Source organism: Phyllobates terribilis, unplaced genomic scaffold (genome assembly GCF_046119375.1).
Source record: "Phyllobates terribilis strain yellow unplaced genomic scaffold, ASM4611937v1 Scaffold_5__5_contigs__length_657084704, whole genome shotgun sequence".
Taxonomy (NCBI): domain Eukaryota; kingdom Metazoa; phylum Chordata; class Amphibia; order Anura; family Dendrobatidae; genus Phyllobates; species Phyllobates terribilis.
The window spans coordinates 145089455-145110620 of record NW_027362765.1 but is presented as its reverse complement, the minus strand read 5'-3'; the positions used below and the strand labels follow the sequence as shown (position 1 = coordinate 145110620).

Below are 21166 nucleotides of genomic sequence, written 5' to 3'. Positions count from 1 at the left end.
TCCTGTTGTTTCTTCCTATGCTGCTTCTCTTCTCTACTTCTGGCATGGCCCAGGAGCTGGGCCCAGCCGGAGCCACAGCTCCCTGTCAGCCCTCCTGGCTGAACTCTCCCTCTCAACTCTCTAACCCTGCCTCAGCCCCAGGTTTATACAGGGGAAGTTCTTCCCCTCCCAGGACTGGGCAGGAGGTGTGGCATGCATAGGATTCCTGACCAAGAGACCTCCCACCTGCTCTCAGACATAACATTGTTGTTACTGTGGAAACCAGACCCCTGGGGTGCCACACATGACCGGCTAAGGCATCTGGGCCTGCTTAGCTCACAAATTCGGCTATGTGATTCAGTAGAGTCCTTAGGTTGGGGTCGCACGACCATCGATTCTCTCATGCAAGAGAATGGGGCCGATTATGCTAATGTTACTCAGATCAAACTCTGTCACAATGTGAGCCGAGTGTCATGTCTGATCCTATTCTCTCGCTGTCATATTCCTCTCCCCCTAAAGACAACGTATGTGTATATACTGTATGTTAGAACATGGTTTTATTGTATTGTAGGAGTAATGTAAAATGTGAAACTCCATTGAATCTTATAGGCACTAATGTGTGCAGTAAATGTATTGTAATGTGATGAATGTATAATGTTATTTATGTGTAACATATAGGGAAAGGCTTGGGTTGAGTATAGAACATAAGCATAGCGTAGGACTGAGGGATTAAGTTACAGGATACAGTTAAATGTTCAGGATCAGCCCCAACATGGGAGGGCCAGAGTTAGGGGGGAGCACTTCCTGATAGTTGTCAGATAGAGATGGTTGAAGATTAGATTGTAAATGAAAGAGTGTTAGGCCAGAGGGCACGAATAGTGCGGACTGTTTTGGCAGCATGAGAACATCAGCTACTGTTTTGTGCGAACATCCTGCAATGTTCGGGCCTACAGTCAAAATTAAGCACTGGAAAGTGTGCCTCATTCCCTTCTCACAAATGGAAGCTGGACGAGGAGACGCTTCAGGGAGACAGGACATAACTCATAAGAGCTGCGGAGCCAGATTGAGTATCTTGGGGGTGAAGGGAGCCATTAAGACAAGGGATATCTCAGGCTGAACATACAGAGAACATGGAAACGTACTATGCTGTATCATGGATTGAACATGGACTGCTAAGTAAAGTTGAATTGTTTGTTATGAATCAAGTGTCCCCTGATTTATTTGTGGCTGTTCCTGGATCCGGGATCATGGAGACAGTGGATGGCTGCGGCCTGAATGTGAGTACATTGCATTGTGCACAGCATGACACTAAGAGACTGGGACACTGTATAATTTTAGGGTGCTAGGTTGTGGGAACACAGCAGCCCCTTGCACTTGACTTTAGAGATGAGCGTTGTTCTACTCGAACTGTTCGCCAATCTCAAATTCGAGCTGTTTTGGGCGGTGTTCGAGCCGGACGGCGAACACGAACAATTTGAGAAAAATTCGGCTGTTCGAGGTTATGTTCGATAACTGTTCGTGCACCAAAATCATAACTGGATTTTTTCTCAGTAATGATGAAAATTAATGTTAATACGCAGTTTGAGTGTACAGCGGGGTGGGGGCAGGGGCAGGGGATGGATCTCTGCAGGAACAATGAAGATCTCCATTTTTTTTTCTCTTTCCCGCATTTGCAGTGGGGAGGTGCAATCTGTCAGCCTATCAGCAGCGCACACACGGAGCGAAGTGCTTTTTTTCACACAAGCAAGGGCATGTGTCATTGGCAGTGTATGTCACATGTCCTTGCCCTATAAGACCAAGCCATTTTCCCCGTCGCCACCATTTTCTCACTGCTGCAGCTGCGTGTTAGACGGCACCGCTGTTGCTGTGTGCGCTATACCTTGTTAATTTCAAGCCAATTTTCGCACAAATATACAGATAGCTTGGGAGTAGGGAATAGTTGTGATTGCAGTCCTTTTAAGGACTAGGTTACAGCTTTTCCTACGACTTTTATCAGGGAGGTCTGTGCTCTTAAATAGATAGGTTGTGGGAGTAAAGACTAATTGTAATTGGAGTCCTTTTCAGGACTAGGTTACATGAGTTCCTATCAGTTTTTGCCAGGCAGGTCTGTGCCAGTGCTGTGCAAGTTTTTTTCACAGCATTTGGCTGACTCTAGCAAAGCTAATCCTTTTTGGCCTATTGCAGAGTGTGTTAGTCAGTGGAGTAGCCTATCTGTGTTGCAAGATATAACACCTGTGTATAGAATACCAATTTTTTTACTGCACCTAGTGAAGTAAAATCTTTTGGGCATAGCATCATTCTATTAGTCCATCTATACTGACCTCCATCAGGTTGCAAACTGAATATAATTTTTTTCTGCATCTAGCTCTGAAAAAATATTTGGGCTTCTAGCAGTGTGTGGGACTTGGTCTATTAGTCCATCTATACTGACCTCCATCAGGTTGCAAATTAAAAATAATTTTTTTCTTCATTTAGCTCTGAAAAAATATTTGGGCTTCTAGCAGTGTGTGGGACTTGTTCTATTAGTCCTTCTATACTGACCTCCAGCAGGTTGCAAATTGAATATAATTTTTTTCTGCATCTAGCTCTGAAAAAATAGTTGGGCTTCTAGCGGTGTGTGGGACTTGGTCTATTAGTCCATCTATACTGACCTCCATCAGGTTGCAAATTAAAAATAATTTTTTTCTGCATCTAGCTCTGAAAAAATATTTGGGCTTCTAGCAGTGTGTGGGACTTGGTCTATTAGTCCATCTATACTGACCTCCATCAGGTTGCAAATTAAAAATAATTTTTTTCTGCATCTAGCTCTGAAAAAATATTTGGGCTTCTAGCGGTGTGTGGGACTTGGTCTATTAGTCCATCTATACTGACCTCCATCAGGTTGCAAATTAAAAATAATTTTTTTCTGCATCTAGCTCTGAAAAAATATTTGGGCTTCTAGCAGTGTGTGGGACTTGGTCTATTAGTCCATCTATACTGACCTCCATCAGGTTGCAAATTAAAAATAATTTTTTTCTGCATCTAGCTCTGAAAAAATATTTGGGCTTCTAGCAGTGTGTGGGACTTGGTCTATTAGTCCATCTATACTGACCTCCATCAGGTTGCAAATTAAAAATAATTTTTTTCTGCATCTAGCTCTGAAAAAATATTTGGGCTTCTAGCAGTGTGTGGGACTTGGTCTATTAGTCCATCTATACTGACCTCCATCAGGTTGCAAATTAAAAATAATTTTTTTCTGCATCTAGCTCTGAAAAAATATTTGGGCTTCTAGCAGTGTGTGGGACTTGGTCTATTAGTCCATCTATACTGACCTCCATCAGGTTGCAAATTAAAAATAATTTTTATCTGCATCTACAGTACCTCTGAAAAAATATTTGGGCTTCTAGCTGTGTGTGGGACTATTTGTATTAGTCCATCTATACTGACCTCCATCAGGTTGCAAACTGAATATATTTTTTTCTGCATCTACTTCTGAAAAAATATTTGGCCTTCTAGCAGTGTGTCGGACTTTCTCTATTAGTCCATCTATACTGACCTCCATCAGGTTGCAAATTAAAACTAATTTTTATCTGCATCTACAGTACCTCTGAAAAAATATTTGGGCTTCTAGCTGTGTGTGGGACTATTTGTATTAGTCCATCTATACTGACCTCCATCAGGTTGCAAATTCAAAATAATTTTTTTCTGCATCTAACCCAGCCAATAGTTTTGGCCTAATACCACAGTTTGGCCACTCAGCTCTGCTCGGTTACCATCCATTGTTTTTTTGTGCAAACAACTCCAGAGTTGTGAATTAGTTAACCACCAAAATGAGTGGAAAAAGGCCTGCTGCTGGTGGAAAGGGGAATAGGCGTGTTGGGAAGGGGAAAAAAGGTTGTGTCCGTGGGGTAGGTGTTAAAGCAACAGTAACATCTGCAGAAGAAAGACCATCTTCCAGCCAAACTAAAATGTCTACTTCTTTTAGCGGACAATGTGATAAGATCCCTTTCTTACGGCCACGCCAATCGCTACAAATTCCAGATGAGGCACAAAAACAGCAGGTGCTTCAACGGATATCAAGTGCTCCTTTAAGTGGGCTCTCCTCCACATCAACTTCAACATCACAAATACTCCAGTCCTCAAAGGTGTCACCCAAATCGCACTTGCTTCCTCACAGCTCCCAAATCTCCAGCTGCCCGTCTGAGTATGAGGTAGAACAGATGGTTGAGTCTGCAGAGCTGTTTACTCATACTATAGCCTGGGAATCAGAGGTCGACTCCAGCGCTTCTGTGAATCCAGACGAGGAAATGATCTGCACTGATGCCCAGAATCTTTATGAGTCGGATCCAGGACCAGACGCAGAAGGTTCTGACCATAATGTAGACCCTCATTCCCAAACTGTAACTCCTGTTGGTGGAGACAATGAGGAAGACGATGATAAGACTCAAATACCTGATTGGAGCGACAACTTTAGTTTTTTGTCAGGGCAGGAACAGGTTGGCTCTGAGGACGACGGGTGTGATAACGCACAGGGTGATGATGATGAGGTCGGAGATCCCACTTACTGTCAACCCACAGTCAGCCAAGAGATGAGGTCAGCAGAGGAGGTGGAGGAAGATGCTAGTGACGACGAGGTCAGGTTGCGCCTTCCTGGACAGAGACGTAGTACTGGAAGCACGTCAACAACTGCATCCTCAAACACAACTCTGCCTCTCACCACAAGTCGTGGTGGCTCTTCAGGTCGCATGGGTGCTAAGCCTTGCATAGCCTGGGCATTTTTTCAGATCGATAAAGATGACCCAACTCGTGTTATCTGTAACATTTGTCAGCAAAAGCTAAGTAGAGGCCAAAAAATACATAGTTTGAGTACTTCATGCATGAACCGGCACATGGACATGAAGCATAAGTTGCAGTGGGAAGCTCAGTGTGCTACAATGCGGCCTAGCCGGCCGGGCCAATCACCGTCTGCCATATCTTGTGCATCCGCGGCCTCTTCATCCTCTGTGACTGGGGGGACAGCAGTCACACCTGTTTTGGGGCGCAGACCTGCCACCTCTTTACCCGCAACAGCCAGCGTGATTGGCAGGTCATCATTTTCTTTGGAGGTGGTAACACCAGCTGGTGTTGAGCGCTGTCCGACATCGATAGCACCACCTTTGGATCAAGGCAACCTAACATGTCCGCCTGCATCTTCCTCACAGACCGGCAGTTTGCCGGGGACACCCTTATCAACCCCGTCTAAGCACAATAGCCAGCCCTCGGTCCCTCAGATGTGGACAAGTAAAAGACCATTTCCTCCTAGCCATGAGAAAGCTAAGAGGTTGAATTTCACCATCTGCAAGCTCTTGGCTACAGAAATGCTGCCTTTCCGCCTGGTGGACACAGAGGATTTTCGAGACCTTATGTCCGTCGCAGTGCCCCAGTACCAGATGCCCAGTCGGCACTACTTCTCAAAGAAAGGTGTGCCTGCGCTCCACCAGCATGTCGCACACAACATCACCGCTTCTTTGAGAAACTCTGTGTGTGACAGGGTGCATTTCACCACAGACACTTGGACGAGTAGGCATGGACAGGGGCGTTACATGTCGCTGACTGGGCACTGGGTAACTATGGTGACAGCAGGACAAGGGGCTGCTGTCCAAGTCTTGCCGTCCCCACGAGTTGTGCGTCAATCCTCTTTATGTCAAAGTTCCTCCACTGCTTCTGCCTCCTCAACCTCCTCTCGGTCTTCCACCTGCACCCAAAGCCTGTCTGGTCATGCCACAAGCTTTCTAACTGCGCAGAAGGGATCCTGCACACCTCCTTACTATGCTGGCAGTAGGGCTCAACGTCATCAGGCGGTTTTTACATTGAAATGTCTGGGAAATGTGAGTCACACAGCTGAGGAGTTGTGGTCAGCTCTGGAGAACCAATTTCATGAATGGTTGTCTCCACTGGACCTGAAACCAGGGAAGGCCGTGTGCGACAATGCTGCAAACCTGGGTGCGGCCCTTCGCCGGGGCAATGTCACACACGTGCCTTGTATGGCTCACGTGTTGAACCTGGTTGTCCAGCAATTTTTAGCCCACTATCCCAGACTAGATGGCCTTCTGCAGAGGGCACGGTCGCTGTGTGCTCACTTCCGCCGTTCGCATCCCGCAGCTCAGCGACTTACATCTCTACAGAAGTCGTTGGGCCTGCCACTTCACCGGCTAAAATGCGATGTGCCTACCCGGTGGAATTCAACTCTGCACATGTTGCAGCGACTGTGGCAGCACCGACAAGCCCTGGTGCAATACGTTCTGACGTATAGCCTGGGCCAACGAGATTCAGAGGTGGGGCAAATCACGCTGGAGGAGTGGTCTCAGATCAGGGACCTATGCACCCTTCTGCACAGTTTTGAAATGGCGACGAAGATGTTTAGTGCTGACGATGCCATTATCAGCATGACTATTCCGGTGATTTACATGCTGGAGCACATGTTAAACAGAATTCAGAGTCAGGTGGTGGCACAAGAGGAGGTGGAGGAAGTAGAGGAGGAGGAGTTGTATGCGGAAGGGCTAACATCTGCAAGGTCCAGACGGTCGGCAGCACCAAGGCGGCAGGCATGTGAGGGTGGGGGAGATGGTTTTACCAGGGCGCATGGTAGCAGCCAAACTAGTGAGGAAGGTGCAGGAGCCCAGGAAGAAGTGGAGGACGAACTGATGGAAGACTCATCAGATGAGGGAGACCTTGATCACATTTCTGTTGTGCGAGGTTGGGGGGAGAGGACAGAGGAAGGAAGCATGATTGTTACCTCGCCACCAACACAACAGGGACTTGGTGCTCCTGGATGCGCAACACACATGAGTGCCTTCTTGCTGCACTACCTGCAACATGACCCTCGAATTGTGAGAATTAGAAATAATCCTGACTACTGGGTTGCCACACTGTTAGATCCCCGGTACAAAAGTAAATTTGCAGAAATTATTCCTGCCATAGAAAGGGATGCACGCATGCAGGAGTATCAGCAGAGACTGTTGCAGAATCTTACATGTGCTTTTCCACAAAATACCAGTGGTGCACGTAGTGAATCTCACAGTTCCAACTTGCCAACCGTGGGACCGTCAAGTGTTCAGCACTCAAACCGTAACAGAACCACAGTATCTGCTGGTAACATCAATTTTGCGGAATCATTTCACCACTTTTTTAGCCCATCCTTTGCAAGGCCACAGGAGACAAGAAGTCTGACACATAGTCAACGCCTAGAGACGATGGTACAGGAGTATCTCCAAGTAAACATTGAAGCCACGACTGTGTCACTGGACCCTTGCTCTTTTTGGGCTTCCAATCTGGATAAATGGCCGGAGCTAGCCACTTACGCCTTGGAGATCTTGTCATGCCCCGCAGCCAGCGTTCTGTCTGAACGTGTGTTCAGCGCTGCTGGTGGTGTGCTGACAGATAAGCGCACGCGGCTCTCCACTGATAATGTAGACAGACTCACGTTCATAAAGATGAACAAATCATGGATCCGAAACGACTTTTCTACCCCTGTGTCATCCTGGGGAGAGTAAAAGCTTGATGATTGGTTAAAATCACCCTACCAACCGTTTTAAGCTTTCAAATTACTAATCATGTTTATCTGTATCTTGACTGGAAAATAATTTGGGCTTTGTAGCAGTGTGCAGCACTGATCCTATTAGGCCATCTATAATAAGCTTCACCAGATTTAAAATTAAAAATAATTTTTAGCTGCATCTAGCCCGGAAAATAATTTTGGGGCTCCGAGATGCGCAAGACACATAAGTGCCTTCTTGCTGCACTACCTGCAGCATGACCCTCATATTGTCAGAATTCGAAGTAATCATGACTACTGGGTTGCCACACTCTTAGATCCCCCAAACTTTTCGATCAACCTTTTCATTTTAATAAAGACCAAAAAAATGGTCATTTTTGAAATTATAAGCATTAGCAGGTTGTTAGAAACTGAAATCAAACAGTTTTCAACTCAAAACTTTATTCTAGGTGATGTTACATTTTCACATAGGACCCCTTGTTCGAAAGGAGCTTCTGAACTCTCTCGTCCATTGAATTTGTCAGGTTTTGGATGGTTTCTGCTTCAATTGTTTTGCATGAGGACAGAATACCCTCCCAGAGCTGTTGCTTAGATGTGAACTGCCTCCCGCCATCATAGACACTCCTTTTAATGATGCTCCAAAGGTTCTGAATGGGGTAGAGGTCAGGGGAGCATGGGGGTCACACCATAAGTTTGTCCCCTTTTATGCCCATATCAGCCAGAGATGCAGATGTTTTATGTGCAGCATGAGATGGTGCATTATCATGCAGAAAAATGATCTTGCTGTGAAATACACGGTTCTTCTTCTTGAACCATGGCAGGAAGTGCTGTTTGAGAAAATCCACATACATTATGGAGTTCATCTTTAGCGCCTTCAGGGATCCTAAAGGGGCCGACAATCTCTCTCCCCATGATTCCAGCCCAAAACATTACTCCACCTCCTCCTTGTTGGCGCTGTAGCCGTGTTTGCGTGGGGTGTCCATCAACCAGCCATCCTCCACTCCATTCATCTGGACCATCGAGCGCTGCACGGCACTCATCCGTGAACAAAACAGTTTGAAAATCAGTCTTCATGTAATGTTTGGCCCACTGGAGCCGTTTCTGCTTGTGTGAAGTGGATAGAGGAGGTCGACAGGATGGCATATGCACAGCTGCAAACCTCTGAAGGACCCTGCATCTTGTTGTTCGGGGGACGTTGGAGGCACAAGCAGCTTCAAAAACTTGTCTGCTGCTATGACAAGGCTTTTTTGCCGCTGCTGTTTCAACCTGACGTAATTGCCTGTAGGAAAGAGTCCTCAATTTGCCCTTATCAGCACGCACACGTGTGTACTGTGAATCAGCTACATACTTCTTGATTGCCAAGACACTTCATCCTGATCATCGCACAATGTTGATTGTAGTCATGCCTTGACCTAAACACTCCACAATTTGTTGCTTCTCAGCAGCCGACACATCCTTTTTCTTTCCCATTTTGGCAGAAAATGTAGGCTGCTTAATAATGTGAGAGAGCCTTCTTAAGTAGTCTTGCCTTTCATTGGACACACCTGCCAAACTAATTAGCACAGGTGTCTGCAATTGCTTACAGTGATATAAAGAGCCCTGACACACACCACCATCAATGAGTTTAACTGACAAACAAACAAATTCTTCCCTTATCACTCCTAAACACTTTTTGCATAATAATTTGGAACGCGGTGTACATGTGCTTTTCCACAAAACACCAGTGGTTCACGTAGTGAATCTTACAGTTCTAACTTGCCAACCGTGGTCTGTATGGAATTGTTCAATAAAGGGCCCAAAATTAAGATAACATAGATGGGAGAGGTCTCTATGAATAGGAATTCCTAAGTATTTGATACCCTGTGAGGGCCAGGCAAAGGGAAAGTTGGACTGGATGGAATCCTATATGGATTTAGGGAGGGAGACATCGAGGGCCTCAGACTTCGCTGCATTGATTTTAAAATTTTACCATGTAACAAAGTGATCTATTTCAGCCATAACAGCAGGGATGGATATGTGTGATTGAGTGATATATACTAGGACATCATCAGCAAATAGAGAGCACTTGTACTCGGTGCCTCCCACCTCAATCCACCTAATATTGGGGTTATGGCGAATTGATGAGAGCAGGTGCTCTGTCACTAGGATGTATAAGAGAGGGGACAGAGGACATCCCTGCCTTGTCCCATTGGTGATTGTGAAAGGTGATGAAAATGTTCTGACGCACCCCCTGGGCCTTGGGACACCCGGAGCCGGACCCTTTTTGGTGGATGCTGGTGGTTGTAGTCTTCGTGGCGGCGATCCGGTTCCGTGGCTCAGGGCGGTCAAACCAGTGGCGGAACTATTTATGTGGTTTTGATGTTTAAATGTCCGACTACGCCACCCGTGGATTGCGGTCAGAGTGAACCGCCGCTACAGGGCAGACCGCTAAGGCTGGTGTTGTGGGTGCAGCAGAGCGTAGCATAACTCCCCACGGGAGGAGTATAGCCTCAGGGCAGTGTATGCGGAGGATGGGGGTGATGGTGCAGGGCAGCAGCAGTAACGACACGGAGTCAGTGATGCAGTTCAGGGCCTTTACTCACAGTTCTTATTATCCAGACCACGTCTGCAGGTAACGGCTGCCCACGTCGTACTGTGCTCACCAGGTGAGGGGCTCAGACAACTCCCAGATAACTTTGGAGCGCTTCACAGGACCCCCTTTGTGTGTCCTTTGTCTGGCCTTTCTTACCAACACTTCTGTCCGGCTGCCTCGGGCCTCCTCTTGGTAAACTTGGTGCCAGTTTCCCTGAACCTATGTGGTGCCTTCCTAGCGGGTGGAGCAAGGGGCTGCGCCACATAAAATGTCAGAGCCTCCGGTTTCTAGCTGAGGGTCGTTTCCTGCCTCCACTAGTTCGGGGACCGGTGTCCCCCTTTGGCCTGACCCCTCCACGCAGGTGGATTCGGGCGTGCGGTGGCGACTCGCCCGTCCGCACCCCTGGGATCCCTTCATTCCTCGTTCCTGGAGCCTTCTCCGCTCCTCTTCCTTCCTTCTCCCTCTTGCAGGCCTGGGCCTCTGTTACTAGGCCCGCCTCCGGAGCAGAGCTCATGCAGAGCCCCTGCTCCCTGCCACTTCTGCTCAGACTTCTCTGCACTGAACTAAGATGGTGTCCACCTTTTATACTCCCTTCTCAATGCACCCAGGAACTGCTTCCTCCCTGCTCCTGCACTGCAGGGTTCCCCTTCCTCAGTGTTCCCTCCCCCCACTCCAGCCAGGGACAGGGACTGTCGTGCCCATCTCAGGGGCATATTGGTCGCCCTGCCCCACGGCAATGTGGTGTAATGCATGCAGGTGTCGGGTCCTGATCCACACTCCATCCTTATCTGAGAGTGAGATATCACACCTCTGGGTGAGGTGCAATACGTCTGTAGCAACCGAGCCCTCAGTGCTACAGTTCCATTTATCTTCAGCCTAGGTGACGTATTGTGATACAGGGCCGTGATTTTGGCTATAAAAGGGTCCCCTAGACCCCTACCCCAAGCTTTTTAAGAGAATCATATATGGCGTGCCAGGAGACTCTATGGAATGCTTTCTCAGCATCCAACGAGAGTATCTACTTACAAATTTTTAACTGCATCTAGCCCAGGAAATACTTTGTGCCTAGTAGCAGTGTCTGCTAGTCAGCGGATTATCCCGGCTGTTAAGCAAGCTACACCACCTGTAGTTTGGACACTTAATTTTTTCAAAGGAAATGCTTCGGGACCACGGGATACTTAGTGAAGAGCATCAGGAGGCACCCCAAGGCATAGGGGCTGGGACTGGCACTAGGATGCCTTGCGGTGGACAGCCGAGCTCGATCCTTATAAAAGCTTTTTAACTGCAGCAGCTTTAGTGGACGCTACTGGAGCTGGAATTACGCGGCTGCTGGCATGAGACTTGCCCTCCAATAGATCCTTGTAAATGGATTTAAAGTGTATTCATTCAAATTAGAGGGACAATTTAAATTAAAAAGTTTAGAGCTGCCTCCACCACAGGGGGGCTCTCTCGACCCACCAGCGGACAGGCACCAGTATTGGGAGAGGGGGGCTGGCCGTCAGGGTTCACCGCGGCTCTGGCACAAACCCGGCGACACGGAGGTGGCACGGGCAGGAGCGGACTGGCCGTCTCGGCTTCTCACTTTTTGGATTTTAGAAGGGCATGACATGCCTATATCTGTGTCTCCCCCTCCTTTTACTCCTCCACCTCTTTTCTTTTCGCATGACTATATGTACTTGTCACTTTTCCATGTGTTAGTTGTGTCTTCTGAGCAGTTTGTCAGCTTTTGGACACCTTTGAAGGTGTTTTCTATGTGTTTCTATGTGTTTTTGTTTGCCTGCCATTGGTTTTAACGGTGTTCGAAGGTGTTCGACGAACAGTTCGACGAACAGTTCGGCGAACACACGGGTGTTCGACGAACCGAACCGAACTCGAACACTACGGGGGTGGCTCAACACTACTTGACTTATGCCCTGGGCACCTTACAGACCCTCTGATAGGAAATTGTCACTTTCCCTGTAACTCATCCCCTCTCACTCTGTGCTAGTCCCAAAAATTAACTCTAACTATCTAACTATCCCCATGATCAAACTACACATATGACTAACATTACTATCACACATCACAATTCACATTACATCACATAACAGTATTTCTGTCATATTTCTGTCCAGCTACTTCACTGATGACTCCACCTTGTGTCATTTAAATGGTTGCCATTTATTACAGGGTCCAATTTAAACTCATCGCTCTCACACGTAAAAATATTCACAGTTCTGCACCACCCTATACCTCTTCCCTCATCTATGTCTATCGCCCTCCGTTCTACAAATGACCTAAGACTAACATCCTCCATAATCCAAACCTCGCACCTCTGTCTCCATGACTTCTCTCGTGCTGCGCCAGTTCTTTCAAATGCACTACCCCAGACGATCTGACTGATACCTAGCCCCCACGTCTTTAAGTGTGCTTTAAAAACTTCTCTCTTTAAACAAGCCTATCACCTCAACTTACTAACCTAACTCTCCGCTGTTCCCTCCTTCTAAATATTATTCAGAATCTGCTTCCTACTATTCATCTGTCTCCACACCCTCCATGCACTCGATAACTGCACTTCATAATTGCACTTCAACATATTGGCTGACCAGATCATGCAGCCTTAGGCCATGTGCCCACGTAGCGTTTTTGTAGCGTTTTTAAGGCTGCGAAAATGCCGCAAAAACGCTTGTAAAACAGTCTGCCATGCAAAGCAATGTGAATTTGGATGTGCTGTGCACATAATGCGCTAATTTGCGTGCCGAATTCGCATTGCGTTGCAAAACGCAGCATGACCATTTCTACCGCGATTACGCCGCAAATTCACGGCCACTGAGGAAGATTGAAACACAGCAAACCCGCAGGTATATGTGGATTTGCTGCATTTCAATTAAATTCAATGCCCGCAAATTTGCAGCGTAATCGCGGTGCGTGTGGTACCCGGGATGAAGAGGAGACTACAACTCCTCTTCATCCCGGCTACCACGCGGTGAAAAAAAGGAATAAAAAAGTTAAAAATAAACAAAACCTGTATATTCACCTCTCCGGCGGCCCCCGGTCTGCTCGCGGCCACGTTCTCGCTCCTTGGCGTCCCGCGGTGTACTGTCAGGACCTGCGGTGACGTCATTTAGTCACCTGATGGTCACGCGAGCGCTGAGGTCGGCGGTCAGGTGATGGTCACCATCAGCTGACTAAATGACGTCACCGCAGGTCCTGACAGTACACCGCGAGACGCTGAAGAGAGAGGACGTGGCCGGGAGCAGACTGGAGGAGACCGGAGAGGTGAGTATACAGGTTTTTTTTTTATTTTTAATGTTTTAATTTTCTTTTTTTTTACTATAGATGCTGCATTTAAAGCATCAGTTGTTCACACATTATAAATCCATGCCAATTGCATGGATTTATATTGTGTGACCAACTTGTCAAGCACTTTCCAAGTGATGCTCAAAATCGCTGGAAAACTGCTTGAAAAAACGCATGCGAAAACGCTGAAAAAACGCTTCTCTCTGGCAGAAAAAACGCATGTGAATCTGCATGCGTTTTTTTCTGCCAGAGAGGCAAAAACGCACTGCATCAAATCTGCTACGTGAGCACATAGCCTTATATGAAAATCCCTATTTAGGCTGAGTGCCCACGTAGCGTTTTTCAAGCGTTTATGCTGCGGAATTTCCGCAGCGTAAATGCTTGTGAAACGCTAGGTAATCCGCACCCCATGGTCCCCAAGGGGATTCCGCATGTTCTATGCACATGCTGCGGATTTTTCCGCAGCGTTTATGCTGCGAACAAAAATCCGCAGCATGTCATTTAATTTTGCGGAAGCGCAGCGGAACTCCCGCCATTGACTTGCATTGAGACGCATAGAAACCGCGACTGTACATTTTTACAAGCGGTTTCTATGCGTCTCTATGTGCGGATGGTACCCAGTTCTGGAGGAGAGGAGACTCTCATCCAGACCTGGGTACCATTGTACCTGTAAAAAAAGAATAAAATAACAAATAAAGTTTATATTCACCTGTCCAGCGGCTTCTCTCTGAATGCCGGCATCGCTTGAGGACCTGCGGTGACGTCACAGTCATGTGACCGCAGGCCCTTCACCGCTCTGTCTCGCGATATGCCGGCAGCCGGGAACCAGCCAGGAAACAGCGCTGCAGCCACGCCGGGGCCTCGGGGGTGAGTATAGCTTTATTTGTTTTCATTTTTACGGTGCACACTGTATAAATCCATGCTGTTTGCATGGATTAATACAGTGTGACCTAGTTGTCAAGCACTTTCCAAGTGATGCTATCGCATGGAAAGCGCTTGTCAATCTGCATGCGGAAACGCAAGTGAATCCGCATGTGGATCCGCATGTATTCTGCAGGAAAAACGCATGCACAATCTACATGCGTTTTTTCTGCCAGGGAGATGCAGAAATGCTGCAGAAATTTTCTGCTTCATTTCTGCATCGTGGGCACATAGCCTTATTATAATTGCCTGACCTGAAATAACAAGCACTTTCCACCTATTGTGTCCCCCCATTTCCATGTAGATTGTAAGCTTGCGAGCAGGGACCTCACTCCTGATGTAACTGTTTAAACTGTCTTACCTTGTATTGAATTTATTGTCTGTACATGTCCCCGCTTAATTGTAAAGTGCTGCGGAATATGTTGGCGCTATATAAATAAAATTATTATTATTATTAATTATAATTAACTGTATTAATAAAGGTTTGTCAAAGTCAAATAGCAGGAAATATCAAAAACAAAGCAGCTTTATTTAAAACATGATACACCGAGAGGAAACAAAAACACAATAAAAACTAATATAACCTAATTTAGCTAACTGGTGCAGAAATGCTGCAGAAAATCTGCAACATCAAATACTCATCATGGGAACGCAGCCTGAGGTGGAGATGTCATATAACTGAACACCCCCAATATAATATACTGTGATATATGAGAGATGGTGACAGATGTTCTTTCATTTCTGTTTACATAGAAAGGAAAGAGAAATATCTGGATCCTAGCTTTAATATTCACTGTGCTGGTATGTGCTAAGCACATCTGCCTTTATCCAGCAGAGATGTGAATATTTGCTTTACGATTCATGGCTTTTCATGCGGAGTCTTTGGTAATATCCATTGTGTATGGCGCAGTATAAATGATCTGTCAGGTCAGTTTCTGTGTGGATTGAACGTCTTTCACAAATTCAAATTCCATTAAATAAATGACCAGAGAATATAGAAACCTTTACAGTGACTAAGTCCTCCAGGTCCACAGCAAAAATAACAACGTTATTATTGATGAATATGGAGTGAAATCCAGGATATGAATCCAGATTCAATCTGAGAATGAATAAATGTTTATGCCAATATCATGTTATAATATACATATGAATAGTATATGTCATCCACACTACAATCCATAGCAACCAATTAACTACCCACGGCTTATTATACACTGAACTGATTAAAATTAATTACTTTGCTGCTTCACAATAACAATTAATTCGTTTAGCAAAATTGCAAATCTAATAAATATTTTTATTTTTCGGTTTGAATCATCAAAGTTTTTTTTTTTTTTTAATAATTGTTTAATAGGCAATATAAAAACCACATCTGGCATTACCCTAACAACAATAAGCAATGCACTACAAAACTTTTGTTTTAAAGTGATGTTCTAATAGCTTTTTAATTAATCCTCTAATATTTTTATAACAATGAATAAAGTTTTGTATAATCCTAATATTAGCCAAGAAAAAGTATAGAACAGTACAGGGTGATGAAGCCATTTAGACATCCATATATGATGGTTGGTAATCTGTGCTGGTGTCACTTCCCGGCGCATCTGGGCAGGTGCCGGGGCCCTGAACAAATGGGCAGGGCCCATTGCTTCCAGCTTCAACAGCTGGAGGCTGCACCTGTGGCTCAGCAACCCCACCGCCTCCAAAGACCTGGCGCACTCCTGGGAGAACGTCAAGGCCATATTCAATGGCGGCACCCACAAGAGAGCCTTCCCCTCACCATCATGCAGCAGCAGCCTGGCCATCCAGCACCTGGAGCTCTGGCCACCCCCGCCACCAGCCAAGAACCTACGGGTGAATGCGGAGTAGGCATCCCGCAGCTTCCCGCTCAGGAAGTACTTCTCTGGAGTGCTGCACAAGATGACTCTGTTGCTCTTGCTGACACCAATATGGCTTCCCGGCATTCAGTCTGTGCGCCAAGAAGGATGACTACAGCCTGGGAGACAAGGGAGTGCTGCCCGGTGTCTTCTGCCGGCCACCCTGGCCTCTAAGGACTCTGTATACCCGCCCTTCCCGGTCTTCTGGCCGGCAGCTGGGGCCCTACCAGTCCCCTCTTACCCAGCCTTGTTTCATCAGCAGATGTAGGCCAAGACTGCGGAGGAAGCAGAGGAGCCGGAGAGCAGCGGAGAAGTCCAGGAAGAGCAGTCTGCAAACGGGGAGGAAGTGTGCTCTGGGGATGAGGGGAGGCCTGGGGAGTGGCTCACGCCCAGAAAGCTCCGCTGCATCTCCTCCCTCAGGCCAGTGGTGAAGGCTGCAGAGAGTCTGGCCAAGTTATATGGGAGCTGGGAGGTTAGGGGGCCAGCAAGCAACCGGGGTATAGCTTCCTGGATCTGCTGAGCGACATCTCCAATTACCGCTCCACCTCTCCTGGCCCCGACACTGCAGACGAGCCTAAAGTAGACGTGGAGTCCAGCCGTTTCCCCGAGGTGCCTGTGTAGTCCCGGGGCCGTGCTCCAGCGCCTTCTCCCCAGCATCAGCTAGGCACACCGAGGACAGGAGGGAGCAGGGAGCAAAGCCCAAGGGAGGACAGTCCAAGGAGCACCGGTGGCTACCAGGTGAGGAGTGGGAGTGGGCTAAGGACATGTGCCACAGAAACCAAGGGTGTAATACACAAATAATATTAACGTGCAGTACCCATAATAATAATAATAATAATAATTTTATTTCTATAGCGCCAACATATTCCGCAGCACTTTACATTTTAGGGGGTACTTGTACAGACAATAAAAGACATTACAGAGTAACAATAATCACATAAATCAACAGATACCAATAGGAGTGAGGGCCCTGCTCACAACCTTACAATCTATGAGGATATAGGGGAGACATGAAATGTGGATGGTAAGAATTGTTTTTATTGTATGGTCCAGCCATCAATATAATAAATAGGGTGTTCAGGTAATGCTGCACGAACCAGTCACCAACTAGTATGTATACAGACACAGAAGGCTATTAAGTGCATGTAGGATGTGTGAACAGATGATGCGAGAGTCCTAGTTTTGAAGAAAATTTTGTATGGACAAAACAGGGATAGTTAGATAAGTATGTCAAGGCGATAGACCAATCTAAAGAAATGCATTTTTAAGGCACCCTTAAAGGGAATCTGTCACCCCTTGGCACTTATCTGGCCTCTAATATGGGCATACAGGTGATAGAAATGTAAATCTACACTACCTGTATGCCTCATATTAGAGGTCTTGTTGCTGTGAGATGTCTTTTTATTCCTACAAGTTTCTGATGTGTTCTAGTCTTGGGGTCTGGAAGAAATCCCCGCCTCCTGTGTGAATTACAATATTCCCCCCCCTCCCCTGCATGTCACAGGCATGGATTTGGCTGCTGCAACTGCACATCACAGGGCACTGTGATGTACAGGGGAGGAGGAAAACATTGTAATTCACACAGAAAGCGGCGATTTCTTCCAGACCCCGGGACTGGAACACATCAGAAACTTGACTGGATAAAAAGACATTTCCCAGCAGCAAGACCTCTAATATGAGGCATACAGGTAGGTATAGATTTACATTTCTATCACCTGTATGCCCATATTAGAGGTCAGATAAGTACCAGGGGGTGACAAATTCCCTTTAAAACTGTGAGTATTGGGGATTAATGGAAGTGTCCTGGGTAATGCATCCAATAAAATTGGCGCAGCTCGCGAGAAGTCTTGGAGATGGGAATGGGAGGTTTGGATTATTATGTTAATCTTAGGTCATTAGTAGAACAGAGGGCACGGGTAGGGTGGTATACTGAGACGAGGGAAGAGATGTAGGGTGGTGCTGAAGCATGAAGCACTTTATGGGTGAGAGTGATCAGTTGATATTGAACTCTATATCGGATGGGCAACCAGTGCAATGACTGGCACATTGTAGAGGCATCGATGTGGTAGTTGGAGATAAATATGATCTTGACTTCTGCATTCAGAATGGATTAGAAAGGGGAGAGATTAGTAAGAGAAAGACCGATTAGTAGAGAGTTGCAAAAGTCCAGACGAGAATGAATAAGAGCTACAGTAAGAGTTTTTGCTGAGTCAAAGGTAAAAAAAGATTGAATTATAGAAATGTTTTTGAGGTGTAGATGACATGAGCGAGCGAGTGATCGGATGTGGAGAGTGAAGGAAAGATCTGAATCAAGTACGACCCCAAGACAGCGGCCATGTTGCTGGGGAGTAATGGTAGAACCGCACACGGAAATGGCAATGTCAGGCATAGGTACGTTTGTGGAGGAAGGAAACACAAGGAGTTCAGTTTTTGACAGATTCAGTTTCAGATAGAGGGAGCACATGATGATCACTGGTGCTTTGTAATAATGCAGGCGTGATATCAGGAGTAGAGATGTATAATTGGGTATCATCAGCATAGAGAAGGTACTGAAAACCGAATCTACTGATTATTTTGTCGCAGAGTGCATCTTCTTACAGTCACCGCTGTACTTACGAGAGCTTCAATCAGCAAGATATCATGAGTAAACAGTATTTACTTCATACTGGATAAACATGAGATGCAATTCAGTGTCACACAGTCCGTGTGCTGCTGACATAACACATATAGGAAAAAAAACCACAGGAAGTAGAAAACAACCAACAATTGAGAGCTTCCCTCCCCACATTACAGCAAGCATATAACTTTACACACTATCGCCATCTGCTGTCTGGTTAGTATAAAGTCCTCCTTTCACTTATAATAAGTCCTAATTTGTTGCATATGCCAACACCCTTTCTCAACAGTAAGGACTTATTCAATCAAACCCAACTTTTTTATTAGTCTCTGGTGTTTATCAGCATTCAACGCCTTTGTGAAGATGTCTGCTGTCATTTCTTCAGTAGGACAATACTCTTACTTCAAGACTCCTTGTTCCTGATGATCTCTCAAGAAATGATATTTCACATCAATATGCTTGGTTCTTGGATTGGCTCTTTCCATCTGAGCAAGAACAAGACATCCTTGATTGTCCTCTTTCAGTTTTGTTGGTTCCAACTGTGGTTGTCCTAATTCTGTCAACAATTGTCTTAACCACATTACTTCTTGACTCGCATGTGCTGCGGCAACATATTCTGCTTCTGTTGAAGACAGTGTCCAACTGATTGGTCCACCTGAGAGAAAAAAAATATGTCCACTGGTAGATCTTCTGTCAGTTGGATCTCCAGCCCAATCTGCATCAACATATCCTGTTAAAATGCAATTATCACTTGTGGGTAATTTCAGTTTAACATTGCTAGTTCCTTTCAAATAACGCATTACTCTCTTCACGGCATTCCAATCAGCTTTATTTGGTTTTGATACCTTTCTTCTCAGGATTCCTACTGCTGCTGCGATGTCTGGTCTTGTAATGGTCGCTAGATGCAATAGTTTTCCTATTGCTGTTCTGTATTCTTCATTATTTGGTAGCATATTTTTTTCACTGTTCACCTCTTTGAGATAATTAGTTTCCATTGGAGACTTTACTGTTTTTGCATCCTTTAATCCAAATTTTTCTGTTTTGTCTTGAATCATGTGATTTTGATTCAGTAGGAAACTTCCATCTTCTTCTCTTTCTACCTGTATTCCTAGGTACTGTTTTACATTTCCCAAGTCTTTGATTTCGAAATGTTGCTTCAGGATTTTTAGAATGTTTTCTTTATCCCTTTCTTGTTTAAAACAAATCAAAATGTCGTCTACATATATGAGTACATAAATCCATCTATTAATCAGCCTTTTTGGATCAGCTTTGCTTCTTTGAAATTTTTCATTTGTAAGTACTTCTGTGATTTTGTCATTCCACGCTTTAGCTGCTTGCTTTAAACCATATATGCTTTCCTGTAGTTCGCAAACTTTGTTTGGATTTCTTTCATCTTTGAATCCTGGAGGTTGTTCCATATAAATGTCTTCTGTTAAATCTCCATTCAGAAAAGCTGTCTTTACATCCAGATGTCTCAGTTCCATCTGTTTCATTGCTGCAACTGTAAGTAAAGTTCTTATTGTAGTGTGTTTGACAACTGGAGCAAATGTCTCATCATAGTCTTCTCCATATTTTTGAGAATACCCTTTAGCTACGAGTCTTGCTCGGTATCTCTCAGCTGTGCCATCTGTTTGGCATTTTACTTTAAAAATCCATTTACATCCTATGGCTTATCTTCCTTCTGGCAACTCTGTTAGTGTCCATGTATTTGAATCATGCATGGATTTAATTTCTGTTTCTGTTGCTTCTATCCATTTATTAGCTTCTTCTTCAGGAAATTTAGATATGTCTTCCCAAGAGGTAGGCTCATAGATTTTTCTTATGCTTGTCTTGTATGAGAGACATTTTGGTGGTTTTCCTTTGTTCTCTCTCATTGAACGTCTTGGTTCTGTGTCTGTTTGTAGTTGTGATTCTTCACTTGCAGTATTTTGTTCTTCATTAATTTCTACTTCTTTCTCATCAGATATTTCTTCAGTTATGTCACTATTGTTTTTCTCATTTTTTGTTTCAACTGAAATCATTATGTCTTCATTTAAATCTTCAATGAATGTCACACTGTTACTCACCGTAACTCTGTCTGTTTTGGGATCTAGGATTCTATATCCTTTACAATTTTCACTATATCCAACAAATATTCCTTCCATGGATGTGTTTTGAAGTTTGGAACGTTTTTCTGTTGGAATGAATATAAAAACTTTACATCCAAAACCTTTTAAATGATTGACACTTGGTTTCATACCTTGCCACAGTTCATATGGAGTTTTCGTCAGTTTTCTGGAAAAAAGTCGGTTCTGTAGATATGTAGCTGTCATTGCTGCCTCACTCCAATATTTCTCTGGTAGTTTGGAATCCGTCAACATACATCTTATCATTTCTGTTAGAGTTCTGTTTTTCCTTTCTGCTACTCCATT

At 45.2% G+C, this 21166-nt stretch overlaps 1 pseudogene; it reads left to right on the top strand.

Moving 5' to 3' along the window:
- The first annotated feature begins 1109 nt into the window (after positions 1-1109).
- Positions 1110-16759, top strand: LOC141271489 (SKI family transcriptional corepressor 1 homolog-B-like; annotated as a pseudogene).
- The last annotated feature ends 4407 nt before the right edge of the window (positions 16760-21166 follow it).